A 12,753-nucleotide genomic window follows, 5' to 3' on the forward strand; every position below is an offset into this window, starting at 1 on the left:
AGGTAGGGCAAAACTGTACACTTTGTGGACCAAGGCCACCCACCCACCAACCATCCTTCACCAAGAGCAGTTATGGCAACCCTTTGGATATGTACAGTTTGAGTCTGGCAACATGCATACGACCCCCCTTTGCACGTAAGCTCACTCCTCTTTATTGTTCACACATGTTTGTATGATTATCTGTATTCGGATATACATTCTGTAACGTTTAGTAAACATTTTCCGTATTTTGGCCCCAAACCGTCTCATTTGGTCCTTTTCTTGTCAAAATCTGGCCCCACGACAATAAATCACCTGGCAACCCTGGAAAATTGCCTGGGTGAAGGTTTTTAGGTTGAGCACTGAAGAGTGGCAACCCTGTGAGTGGCTGCCGGCGGCATCTTGGTCCTTGATTGTAAATCTAAATTCGATCAAGTAAACTGAAAACAAGCCGGTTTTCAGGTCTCTAACTCTAGGTAAATTTTGTTTTTCCTTTTATAAATACTAAAGTTTGAAAATGAACGTAGGTCATAGTTTATGCTCTACTGCACTGATCTTTTCGTCCCCATGGGTTCTGGGAGTCCCAGTCCCAGTGGAGTGGGTCAATATGCCAATTTGCAATACGTAACTGCGAAAGTGCCATTTTCAGAGACGCTCAGAAAAAAACCACACGCAATTACCCCATAAACTTACAACGACAGCTACATAAAGCCAAATAACCTTAAAACAAGCCCAATTTTTTCAAGAGCACAGATCAAAAGGAAAAGGCTAGCACTATTCAGTATCTGATACTGAATAGTGGTTTTGCACTATTCAGTATCTGATACTGAATAGTGGTTTTGCACTATTCAGTATCAGATACTGAATAGCGGTTTTGCACTATAATACGGTGTTTTTTTTTTCCGAAACCTGACAAAGTTATGGGAAGAGTGCAGCTGTGGGAGTGAATATGGGACTCAGAGAAGTGTACACCAGTGGGGAGTGAACCTGGGACTGGGTTTTGGCGGGTTTCGTAATAAAAAGCAATTACTTTTTTACGAAACCCGACGACACCTGGCAATATCCGACAAAGTTATGGGAGGTAGGCAGCAGCGTGTGTGTGTGTGCGTGTGTGTGTAGGGGGGGGGGGGGGGGGAGGAGGGGATGAACCTGAGATTCAGGGAAGTGTACACCAGTGGGGAGTGAACCTGGGACTCTGGGTTTTGTAAAAAAGCAATAACAAAATGGGGAGATTACTTTTTTACGAAACCCGACAATATGCGGCAAAATTGTGGAAAGTAGGCAAAGCGTGGGAGTGAACCTGAGACTCAGTGAAGTGTACACCAGTGGGGAGTGAACCTGAGACTATGGTTTTCGGCGGGATTCAGCTAGTTTCATAAAGAAGCAATTACTTTTTTACGAAACCCGACAAAACCTGGCAATATCCGAGAAAGTTATGGGTAGTAGGCAACAGTGGGGAGTGAACCTGAGATTCGGGGAAGTGTACACCAGTGGGGAGTGAACCTGAGACTGGGTTTCGGCAGGTTTTGAAAAAAAAAAGCAATTACTTTTTGTTTACGAAATGCGCCATCTCTCAACAAAATCGGGCAAAGTTATGGAAAGTAGGCAAATAATGGGGAATGAACCTGAGACTAAGGGAAGTGTACACCAGTGGGGAGTGAACCTGAGACTATGGTTTTTGGCGGGTTTCAGCGAGTTTCACATAAAATCAATTACTTTTTTACGAAACCCGGCAATATCCGACAGTTATTGAAAGTAGGCAACAATGGGGAGTGAACCTGAGATTCATGGAAGTGTACACCAGTGGGGAGTGAACCTGAGACTCTGGTTTTCGGCGGATTTCAGCGAGTTTCATATAAAAGCAATTGCTTTTTTACGAAACACGACGAAAACCTGGCAATATCCGAGAAAGTTATGGGTAGTAGGCAACAGTGCTGGGGAGTGAACCTGAGATTCGGGAAGTTTACACCAGTGGGGAGTGAACCTGAGACTGGGTTTCTGCGGGTTTTGGAGAAAAAAAAGCAATTACTTTTTGTTTACGAAATGCGCCAAATTCCAACAAAATCGGGCAAAGTTATGGAAAGTAGGCAAATAATGGGGAGTGAACCTGAGACTAGGGGAAGTGTACACCAGTGGGGAGTGAACCTGAGACTATGATTTTTGGCGGGTTTCAGCGAGTTTCACATAAAAGCAATTACTTTTTTACGAAACCCGGCAATATCCGACAGTTATTGAAAGTAGGCAACAATGGGGAGTGAACCTGAGATTCATGGAAGTGTACACCAGTGGGAATTGAACCTGGGACTCTGGATTTTGTAAAAAAGCAAAACCAAGGGGGAGGTGGAATTACTTTTTTACGAAACCCGCCAAAAGCCGACAAAGTTATGGGAAGCAGGCAGCAGTGGGGAGTGAATCTGGGATTTGGACACCGATGAGGATTGAACCCGGGACTGCGAGAGGCTGATACCAGTGGACAGTGAGCTCAGAATGTACTTTTATTTCGAAACCTACCGAAATTGTCAAAAGTTATGGGAAGTGGACTCAGGGAAGTGCACACCGGTTGGGAGTGAACCTGGGACTTTGAAAAGAGGAAATCAGTGGAAATGAACCTGGGACTAAGGAAGATGGATACCAGTGGGAAATGAAGCCGGACTATGGGATTGGGTACCAGACGAGAATGAAGCAATTACTTTTTTACGAAACCCGCCAAAACCCGCCGAAAAACCATAGTCTCGGGTTCACTCCCCCACTGTTACTTTCTTTCCATAACTTTGTCGGATATTGGCGGGTTTCGTAAAAAAGTAATTGCTTTTTTTTAAACGAAACCCAGTCCCAGGTTCACTCCCCAATGGTGTACACTTCCCTGAGTCCCAGGTTCACTCCCCACTGCTGCCTACTTCCCATAACTTTGTCGGGTTTCGGCGTGTTTTGGCAGGTTTCGTAAAAAAGAGAAACATCCATAAAAATACCACGTGTATTCAGTAAATAGATGTCAATTGTAGTCTAATATTATTCAGTATCTATTTAAATTATTAATATTATTATCATTATTATTATTATTATTATTATTATTATTATTATTATTATTATTATTATTATTATTATCATTATTATTATTATTATTATTATTATTATTATTATTATTATTATTATTATTATTATTATTGTCATGTAAATTTCAATATAATACGGCAATTAATTCTCGGAAGTACATCGCTCAATTAAAAATGAATTTATAATGAATCGGGTTTGTCTTAGATGACAAAACAAACAAACAAACAACAACAACAAGGAGAACAACAACAACAGAAAAAAGCAAGATTTTAAAAAGTAATAAACAATAGAAGAGCACAATAATGAAAAACAACAACGCGATGATAAGACATAAAAGATATTCGTAATAAATCGATAACTGATTAAATTACTCCAACTACTTGATTAAAAAAAAAATCATAACCATAATCATAATAATGACGATGATGACGATTACAACAACAACGATAATAATAATAGTAAGTAGAAATAATAATAATAATAATAATAATAATAATAATAATAATAATAAAATAATAATAATAATAATAATAATAATAACAATAATAATAATAATAATAATAATAATAATAATAATAATAATAATGATAATAATAATAAAAGAACAATAGTATAATACCAACATTAACATTTCAAGCAAATAAAATTATTAAAACAAAAGTTTAAAAAATATAAATAGACAGAAGGAATTAAAAAAAAATATTGGGAAAAAAACAAAAACAAGTTACCCTTACTGGGATTTGAACTCTCGAACCTTAAGCTCAGAGTCAAACAGCTTATATCCACCATGCCATGGTGTCACTGAACTCTTAGAGACATTTAATCATGTCTATTCAGACATTAAAAAATGTATTTGAATGCCTCTCTTATTTTTGATATTTTGAACTCTGTTAATTGCACGATAGCAGAAATTAAAAAATTTCTATCAAAATATTTTTACAACTTTGAATCGGACTGTCAGTTACTGCACGTGTTCAATCTGGAAGTATAGGTCAGCAGTTTATTTCCATTCAACCGAGATTGTCGCACTTTTCACTCTCTCTTTAAAAAAGAGTTCCTTATGGATACTGAATAGTGGCAAAGCACTATTCAGTATCTGATACTGAATAACCAGCCGCCAATATTGATAAATTCTTCAATTCAAAGGCAAAGGACTTTCAAAGGGAGTTAAAATTAAATGAAAAAAATGGCAATTAAAAAAAAATCATTTAAATCAACCAATTATCCAATACACATGAAATTCATACCATAGCATTACTTAAGCTTACACTTACAAGCTACTTTGATCTATAAAGAAATGGTGGCGTTTTTATGCACCTCTGTTGGCGGTGATGGTTAATTAATGAAAATGTTGCTGCATATAGACTAGTTTAGCACTCTGCTTAGCGATTACCGACTACCGATGTCCGTTTATACAATAATGGTAATACATTAAAGAATAATAACAATAATTAAAAAAAATCAAAGGTAAAGAGAAACATAGCACACAAATACTGATCTCAAATAAATAAATAATTTTAGAAAATTAAAATCGAATTTTTTTTGAAACATGATAAAAAGTTTTTGAAAAGGCTGTCATTATTCCCAGACGCTTGTCTGGGGATAATGAAAATTCGTTATTCCCAGACATATGTCTGGGGATAACCAATTTTTGTTATCCCCAGACACCTGTCTGGGGATAACAAAAATTGGTTATCCCCAAACGCATGTAGCAAGTGGGCAGAAAGATTTTATGGAAAATACCAAACTAGGCGTGAAAAATACCAAATATTCTGGAAAAAATACGAGTGGTTGTGTCCCAAAACAGTTAATATATCAAGTGATATTTAACACAAGATGAAAGTAAATAGTGATCAAATGTCAAATCCAGCTCTTTTTAAAAAATTATTTTAAAGCAAATGGATCAATGAAATTTCTTTTGTTACTTTGATCTGAAAACGTCAAACTGGCAATTCGACTTTTTATTTTCAACCAGGAAGAAAGTTGTTAATCATCAAATCTGTTCATAGTCCACCAACCATTTAAATTTTCACTACCTACCTACCTGTTAACTTTATTGCTCATCTCTTGTTTCTATAATTTGCTCATTCTGGCCACAATTTTGGGGATGACCGGGAATTATTTTTTATTTCGAGGACGAATTCCTAGGCCATGGTGTTGTTCGCCCCAAAGCCCAAAACCGACACCTGTTATTTTCCTGTCTTCTTCGCACAGGACAATACAATTTAGTTTCACATGTCCACAAAACCAGATCCAACAACATATTTTTATTCGAATCAGAGATCAAAATAACTACCAAAACAAGGAAGCAAAAATGGTGGAAATATGTTTAGCTCATATATGAATTTAAGATATTCCGATAGTGGTCTGGATAGACAGCTCAGTGGGTTAGGCCACCTTTCATTTTACTCCTTTTAGCTGCACAGATTCGAACCAGTCGCGACCCCCCCCCCCCCCCCCCCCCCCCCCCCCACACACACACACACTTTTTAATATTTTTTTTAAACTTTTTCTTTCTTTTTTGAATTCAGTTGAATTTTTTTTTTTTCCGATAATATTATTTCATTATTTAATTTGCTCTAGATCTATTATTGTTTCTTTTTTGTTTTGGTCAAATGGTAATAATAATAATAATAATAATAATAATAATAATAATAATAATAATAATAATAATAATAATTGTAATAATTGTTATTATTATTACTATTACCATCATAATCATTATTATATTATTATCAATAATAATATTTTTATTATTATTAATACTCTTATTATCATACTATTACTATTATTTTTATTATTATTATTATTATTATTATTATTATTATTATTATTATTATATTATTATTATTATTATTATTATTATTATTATTGCTATTATCATTATAATTGTTATTATTATTATTATTATTATTATTATTATTATTATTATTATTATTATTATTATTATTATTATTATTATTATTATTATTATTATTATTATTATTATTGTTAACACTATTCCCTGCTCCGAGGGAAATCTCTCTTTTTCTTTTTTTTATATTTTGACCTAAACCTTAGAGTTTTTTGTTTGCTAAACCTTTATGTGAGCATGAATTTCTTTTTAAAACAATTATTGCTTTTTTTTCTCCTCTATCTGACCATTTGGTCGCTCTCTGAATATTTCTGTTTGTTTGCTTTTTAATTATTTATTCTTTTTAGACACTATTTGAGATCGGAGTGGGGACGAATATATTTGCTAGAAACTAGAAAAAAACCAAGAGAGAGAGAGAGAGAGTTTAATAAAGAAAAAAAAAAAAGAGGTGGGGGGAGGATGGATGGGACATTTATCCCTTTCAACGTTCTGTAAAAAGAAGACGGAATTTAAAAAAAAAAAAAGTGACGTTACCGGGATTCGAACCCACAACGTCGATTCTGGTCAAACTTCCAGGGCAGACGACTAAACCATTCGGCTATGACACCCACTTCGAAGTCGACTCATATTGTGTATATGTAGTAATAACTGATTTTAATGTTGGTTAATTTTATGTTTTTATAGATATTTTATTAACTTTCCTTATTTCTATGTGCATCTGGAAACATTCCATATTCTGGAATGTGGATAATTGTTTAAACGAGCGGAGTTTCAAATATGCGTCTGGGGATAATGAAAATTCGTTATCCCCAGACAGGTGTCTGGGGATAATCACAGCGTTTTGAAAACCAACAAAAAAAAAAGAAAAAAACCCAAACAAAAATGATGTCTTTCTCAATAAAGTAAACTAAAAAAAAAAATGTCTACAATGGGAATCGAACCCAGTACTTTCAAGGTTAAAGTCTGACAGCTTGTCCACTGCGCTAGGGAGCCACCTGACTGTTCATCACATTTAATAAGGTCTTTCTAAAACAATATTTTACCTTCACTGCAACTTCTATTTTCTGGTTTTATATTTCGATTTTTTAGATTATTATTATTTTTATATAAATCTATTAACAAAACATCCTACAGATGTCACAATATAACTTTGCCGTGTCCAAATACAGAAACACAATATCGCTGATGAAATTTGACATAGACAAAACGTTATGCACCCGTTTTTATAGATCCGTTTTGGAGACCGTTATTATTTTTTGTATTACAGCATGGTGTGGAAATGCAAGTATTTGCGACATTAAGAAAATTGATCGGATAATTGATAAAGCCAGGAGTTATACTCACCCAATTTCCAATGTGAAAGAACTGTTCAAGAGATTTTGTCTAAGTAAAATGGAGAAAGTTATGAAGGATGGCGATCACCCCCTTCGCAAATATATTAAGTTCTCCATGAGGAGCCGTTGCTTTATATCTATAAAAACAAAGACAACACGCCACCTTAATTCATTTTTGCCACATGGTGTTCGAATTTTTAACGCACAAGTGTGATTTAACTCTAAGATTCAACCCGGCAAAAACCGACAACGGCATAATATTCATGGGCGGGGTAGCCAAAACTGGCCTCAGTAAGTAAAATCCAATCGTTGTGAAGGAAATGACAGGCCCTGTCACTGTCGCAGGATGTTTTCAGCTTTGATTTTTATAGATTTGCCGATAGAATATAAAATATGTTGCAGAAATTGCAATTTAAATCCTATTTTATTTGCGGGTGAAAATCATTGACATTGCACTTTGTTTGGTAAAAATCGGGGGAAAATTACGTCTTTGGTGATGAAAAATGACTTTGATAACATTTTTTGTAAATTAAAAAAATATTATAATTTATAACTCCCGTATTTGTGGGGCGATTTTGTCATTCGTGGTATCAATTTTATTGTAATAAAGAGATAGGAACTTCAGAGTTATTTATTCTGATGCGAAATTATTACTTTGTAAATTTAGCACTAAGAAAAGTAGTTGGTAAATAAATTTGGTACACCTCTTTGATCGACTGCCACCGTCCATTCGTGTAGAATTGTGAGTCACACGCTATCTATCCAGATGGCCGAAACGACGCTTCTCGCTGTCCATGTATTACGCTATTGTTATGCAAGGAATATAACACCTTTTTGAGTAGACCTAAAAGCTAAAATCTAAAACTAAAAGTAAAAAATATAATTCTGAGGAATTTGAAAGTTACATTGTTGAAATCTGCTTGAAAAAAGAAGAACATTGGTCCTTATTTCAGAAAAATCGGTGGAAAACCAACAGTTTTACGAATAAATATGATTTTAAAAATTGCTTTTGTTTATTTTAGCTTTTTTTAGCAACTTTTTTATGTATCGGCCGATTTTCTTGATTTTTATATCATTGTTTATATCTCAATGAGACGAGATCAGTGTTATACTTTGTTTGTTTCAAATGTAACTAGAACATAATTTGGCTTTTTTACCTATCAACCATGCCTGGATAATTTATTCAACAACATGGTGATTGTGACGCAACTATACTATGCGATAAGCGTCTTCCACTGTTTCAGCGATGACTCAATGTATTGTTGACGGCTGTTGACACGTGAGCTGTCAGAACGACCAACCGTTGAAGGATCAAGATTCTCAATAGCCAATCGTTCTTCAATCAAAATACTTAAGAACTCACGAGAACATGTGGTGATGGATGGACCTATGAAATCGTTTCTGGGCGGAGTTTAGTCATGAGTGACCGTAGAAAACGAAAAGGCGACTGCAGATATCAAAGGGTAGGTTTATATCATCAAAGGATATCTACATGATTGACATGGCCATATAGGGAACTCATTATCTACTCCCCCAAAAAGAATACACTCACAAGTTCGGATTAAAGGCCAGAGGTATGGCCTATCTCAATTTATTAAATTAATATATAAGGTGTTGCTATTGGTTCTTGTTTGTATATTTTTACATGTTTGTACATATATATGTATACATTGTCGCCATATATTCTCAACTTTGTGTTTATACATTCTAATGCATGCCACGTCTGTAAACGAATTTCCATTTTTTTGGATGGATAAAGTATATATTATTATTATTATAATCACTACTACAACCACAACCACAACCACCACCACCACATCATCATTACCACTACTACTACAACCACCACCACCACATCATCATCATGAGCACTACAACTACAGCCACCACCGCATCATTATCATCACGACCACAACTACTACAACCACTGTACCACGACCACATTACATCCCTACAACTACTACTTCAAGCACCACCACCACCATATCACCATCATCACTACCACTACTACTACAACCACCATCACCACATCATCATAACTACCACTACTACTTCAACCACCACCACCATATCATCATCACTACCACCACTACTACAACCACCACCACATCACTACTACTACTGCAAACGCTACCACCACCTCATCTTCATCGCTGCCACTACTACTACTACTACTTCTACTACTACTACTACTACTACTACTACCACTACTACTACTACTACTACTACTACTACTACTACTACTACTACTACTACTACTACTACTACTACTACTACTACTACTACTACCATCACCACCACCACCACATCATCATCTCTACCACTACTACTACAACCACCAGCACCACATTATCATCACGACCACTACTACTACAACCACCACCACCTCATCATCACTACCACCACTACTACAACCACAACCACCACCACCACCACATCATCACTACCACTACTACTACAACCACCACTACATTGTCATCACTACCACTACTACTACAACCACATCATCATCACTACCATTTGTACTACAACCACCATTACCACATCATCATCACTACAATTTGTACTAAAACCACCATCACCACCACATCATCATCACTACCACCACTACTACAACCACCACACACCATCATCACTACTACTACTACAAGCACCACCACCACCTCATCTTCATCACTTATACTACTACTGCTGCTACTACTACTACTACTACTACTACTACTACTACTACTACTACTACTACTACTACTACTACTACTACTACTACTACTACTACTACTACTACTACTACTACTACTACTACTTACTATACTACTACTACTACTACTACTACTACTACTACTACTACTACTACTACTACTACTACTACTACTACTACTACTACTACTACTACTACTACCTACTACTACTACTACTACTACTACTACTACTACTAGTATACTACTACTATACTAGTACTACTACTACTACTACTACTACTACTACTACTACTACTACTACTACTACTACTACTACTACTACTACTACTACTACAACCACCACCACTACATCATCATCCCTACAACTACTAATTCAACAACCACCACCACCATAATCATCATCACTACCACCACTACTACTATAACCACCTCCACCACCACTGCAAGTTGCAATACCATTCTAACAGAAGTCATGTTGGCAGTAGGGGAGAATGTGTCATGATAATCTACACCTTTAATCTGGCTATATCCTTTTGCCACATATGTTGCCTTATAGACATTGTTGTCATCTTTATCAGTTTTGATAGTATAAACCCATTTTCCTCCAACTGTCTTCCTGTTTTCAGGGAGTGGGACTTACTGGAATGTGTTATTGTCTTCAAGTGCTACTATTTCGTCTTTCATGGCTTTCTGCCATTTTTGAGCGTCTGGGCTTGATAAAGCCTCAGGATGGGTACTTTGGAAGAGGAAAGAGTATAACAGTGTATAGCATTAATAGCATACTGCATAGTTTCACATTCATCATCAAACTCATTACCAGTCACATAATCGTCCAAGTATTTTGGTTTAGTTCTTTGTCTAGTGCTTTTGGTATTGGAATTTGATAATTCATTTGTTTCATTGGTTTTATCATTGTCCAAAACAATGCACAGACTCATGATTATCATTATCAGAATCAGACTCGTTTTGATTTTGATTTGGATCAGCACTCTGTTCATGTCTGAGATAAACAGAATCTTGTTTCTCGCCAATGTTTTGCTTGTCATACAAATTTATAGTTTCACCATTGTTTGTGAATTTCACATTTCTTACTCTTTTTACAATTTTAATTTGAGGAAAATAAACTAGGTATGCAGGACTATGTTTGTCGTTCTTCTCTCAGCACAGTCTGACAGCTTTTCGGGATTTTGAACCATTCAAAGCAAGTTTGGCCAAAAATGTGCATTTTCATTAGGTTTGGTTTTTTGTCAGTCATAGCTTCAAGAGGAGTCCCTGACAGTCTGGCATTATAACATTGATTTCTAATATAGGAAGAACACATCAAAGCTTAAGGTTTTGGCTTATTTTTGCGACAGAATTTTGTATCGTGTGTGGAATTATGGATGGGATTCACGTTGTTTGATTTTTATTTCTTTTCTCTGGTCTTTTTCTCTCTTTGAACTTGTAGGTGTTCTGATCTGAAGTTTTTCAAATGCCAAAATTGAGCTAGATTTTGAGTTTTCACTAACATTTTCAGTGTCTTCAAAGTTTCTTAATGCTGTCTTAAATTCAGAGAAAGTAAGAGGATCATCTCTCTGAGTAATTACTGTTACGAAAAGTTTGTAGGTTCCTGGTTGGCCTTTCAGAGTCATGGCCACCAGTAATCCATCACTAATATTTTCTCCGGCTTCTTATTCTGTTGTTTCAGCCCTTATAATATAATCAGTCACGGTTTCATCAGATTGTTTTAGCAGTGAAGTGAGTTCTGTGTATAGGGTGATTATTTCATGGTTTACCCTTAGGTCTGTAATGGTTTCTTAAGATATTCATTGATTTCCGGCTATCATCTTGTGCGTTTCGGATAATCAGAGATAGACTACGATCGTCTAAACATTGTACTAATTCAGCAAAGATTTCTGCATTTTTGTTTACATCTATTTTGACATCATCTTTGGCAGTAATGGTATTGTGCAATTTTTGTAGTCTAAGATAACTCATAAACTTCACTTCCCAAAGGTCAAATTTTCGTTCATCACCGTCGAAATACAGGTGGTACCTGGGCTCATAACCTGTTGAGGCCATGTTTCAGTTTGATGGTGGTAGAGATGGTAATTAAAAGGAAGATTATCTTGGATTATATTCTACATCTATATAAAAGACTCAACAACCATTGTTTTTGTTCTTGGAGGAAACCCGAAAAAAAGGGAATCAGAAGTAGCCTCCTTTTATTAATTCAAAAACAGGAGCTCACAGAGCATAAGGAAATTAACTCATAAAATTAATAAAAGAATTATAAGGTCAATAAGTCAACAGTGCGTGTGTCAGGATGAGGCTTTTTTCAATTAAAGTACACTGATATTGTGCCCTTAGAATCTGCACCTGTTCCCCTATTTGAACTAATTCCCATTTGTCTTCCTTTTTTTTTGGGTACTTTAATTGTGATTCATTTTACTATTCCATTTTCTTCCTTTCTACTGGCACCTAAATGTGTTTCAACCCTTAAAATCAAACAAAAACAATCTCTCTCTCTCTCTCCCTCTCCTCTCTTCTCTCTCTCTTCTCCTCTCTCTCTTTCTCTCTCTCTCTCTCTCTCTCTCTCTCTCTCTTCTCTCTCTCTCTCTTCTCTCTCTCTCTTCTTCTCTCTCTCTCTCTCTCTCTCTCTCTCTCTCTCTCTCTCTCTCTCTCTCTCTCTCTCTCTCTCTCTCTCTCTCTCTCTCTCTCTCTCTCTCTCTCTCTCTCTCTCTCTCTCTCTCTCTCTCTCTCTCTCTCTCTCACACACACACACAGTGGGCAGTGTGTGGGAAGGCCAAGGTTGTCTCAGTAAAGTTCGTCGAAACCATGAAACTGGTCGTGG

The 12,753-nt window shown here is 35.9% G+C and overlaps 1 protein-coding gene across 4 annotated transcripts in view; it reads left to right on the top strand.

The window, feature by feature from the left end:
* The first annotated feature begins 313 nt into the window (after positions 1-313).
* Positions 314-12,753, top strand: part of LOC144965503 (glycerol-3-phosphate acyltransferase 1, mitochondrial-like) — a 279,629-nt gene continuing 267,189 nt past the window's right edge. For 3 of the 4 annotated variants that reach the window (XM_078900905.1, XM_078900903.1, XM_078900906.1), the window contains exon 1: positions 314-455. The gene's annotated coding sequence lies outside the window, so the exon portion shown is untranslated. Of the gene's footprint in view, positions 456-8,466; positions 8,685-12,753 lie in introns of those variants that run through there. The other variant, XM_078900904.1, reaches the window with a different exon arrangement.

This window comes from Berghia stephanieae, chromosome 2 (genome assembly GCF_034508935.2).
Source record: "Berghia stephanieae isolate SIO BIC M18660-M18661 chromosome 2, UCSD_Bste_1.3, whole genome shotgun sequence".
Lineage (NCBI taxonomy): Eukaryota > Metazoa > Mollusca > Gastropoda > Nudibranchia > Aeolidiidae > Berghia > Berghia stephanieae.